Genomic DNA, 2139 nt, shown 5'->3' with positions numbered 1-2139 from the left:
CAACTGATGAATAAAGAAGTTGTGGTAATATATATATGTATATTGGAATATTACTCAACCATAAAAAAGAATGAAATCTTGTCATTTGCAATGATGTGGATGGAACTAGAGAGTATTATACTAAGCAAAATAAGTCAGTCAGAGAAAGACAAATACCGTATGATTTCACTCATGTGTGGAATTTGACAAAACAAAACAAATGAACAAAGGGGGAAAAAGAGAGGCAAACCAAGAAACAGACTCTTAACTACAGAGAACAAACTGACAGTTACCAAGGAGAGGTGGGTGGGGGATGGGTGAAATAGGTGATGGGAATTAAGGAGGGCACTTGGGATGAGCACTGTGTGAGGTATGGAAGTGTCGAATCACTCAATTATACCCCTGAAACTAATACTACACTGTATGTTAACTAACTGGATTTTAAATAAAAACTTTAAAAATTTAGTAATCAACTGTTAAGTACAACTGATTAGTTAAGTAATGAAACCTGAGAGACCATTGGCTTTTTGCAGTGTGCAGCCCTTTGGAAACTTTGAGTAGAGCACTTTTGAGGAAGAGATAGGAAGAAAACCTGATAAAGAGTGAAATCAAGAGAGAATGAATATCACTTCCAGCCAAATGGAAAATTTACCATCCCACTTGAAACAATCAAAGGAGAAAAAAAAAAAACAGACAAAATATGAATTAATGGTTCTTAAGACACTAAATACCAGGCAATACAGGGCAGTGATGCCTAAGACATGAGAACAAATAGGTTAGCCCTATAAATGCTCCAGTTTACTGTCTTGAGACAGTTTCCCAATCATAGCACTACAAGAAGGAACCAACATAGAGCCTGATGGAATTGGAATGAGACTGGGAGTCCAGGAAACTGAAAAAGCTACAGTTCGCAGGAGGGAGCAACACAAGGAACTTCAAAAATCTTCGTAATATTGCCATCACTTTTTCAGCTGAGCCTTGATGAAACTATGCATGTAAGGAAGTTACCTGAGACTGGGGAAAGAATCAACTGAAAGGATTGCAAGGAATAGTATGTGCCACTCACACGGGCCAGGAATAGTGACCCTTCCCATCTGCCAAATTAGCTCCCACATGTCACAGGGCTTTGGGTAATCAGAAGTGTCTTGCCTCAGTGCTGTGGGTCCAACCTAACAAATCTTTTTTTTTTTTTAAGTTTGTTTGTTTGTTTGTTTGTTTAAGGAAAAGCATATTCAACTGGTACAAATGATAAGTATATTTCAAATGCTAAACAGTAAGCATCTTTTGGTAAGTAACCAAATAGGTGGACTATAACTGAGACATAGAAATGATAGTTATGTCAAGCTTGTGACCTGGTAAAACTGCTTTTCAGTACTCCTGTGGACACTTCATTACACTCACCAAGCCGCCATGTTTGCTAACACAACAACCAATTAGGTCTGGTCTCAAATTCCACTTCTAGGACAATAGCATCAGGAATTCCAGTTTTAATGAATACAACAACAGTTTCTCTAGCCACTGGAATTTGGAAACACATCCACATTTTAAGACAATGCTTCTCAAAATACAAAAGTTGCTTGCTATTGAAAAGCTCCACACCACTTCTGTCTTATGAACTGTACTGCATTTTCATGTTTCATTCCACCTTCAGTTAGTGTTAGAAAGACAAGCACTGGAACTCTGCCAAGACCTACAACTCAGTAGTAACTTACATAACACCCAGGTTTTCTACAAAACAAATTTTTTTTTCACAAGACTTAACCAGTAATCAACAATCTGTTTGGATGGTGGTGCACTGGCATCAAAAGGCCAATTGTGAAAATGAATGCCTTCTATTTTCCACAAGAATGGTGCTGTACTCCTTACTTCTTAAGTTTGTCTATAAATTTGTTTAAGGTTGCACTGGTTAGGTTGTATAAGAAATCTCACTTTGCTCTGTCTCTCTCTGTCCCAAAAATAAATAAAAAACGTTGAAAAAAAAAAAAAAAAAGAAATCTCACTTTCTGGTATGTGACTTCCACAGGTCTGGGCAGTTTCCTTGAACCATGTGAATTTAGTTAAAAACAACCAATAGCATTATGGAAGAATTTTAAGAAGTGAATACAGAAATGATGTAAGGACACTTGTCTGTTTGAATATACGCCACTTGAAATTCTCAGT

General features: G+C 37.0%; 1 pseudogene; it reads right to left on the bottom strand.

Annotated features, from left to right (window-relative positions):
• Positions 1–1466: 1466 nt before the first annotated feature.
• On the bottom strand, positions 1467–1898 carry LOC125910303 (protein tyrosine phosphatase type IVA 1-like; annotated as a pseudogene).
• Positions 1899–2139: the final 241 nt, after the last annotated feature.

The sequence above is a fragment of the Panthera uncia genome, assembly GCF_023721935.1.
Source record: "Panthera uncia isolate 11264 chromosome B3 unlocalized genomic scaffold, Puncia_PCG_1.0 HiC_scaffold_1, whole genome shotgun sequence".
Classification (NCBI taxonomy): domain Eukaryota; kingdom Metazoa; phylum Chordata; class Mammalia; order Carnivora; family Felidae; genus Panthera; species Panthera uncia.
Note: the sequence above shows the minus strand (reverse complement) of the source record. Positions and strands in the feature narration are given on the sequence as shown.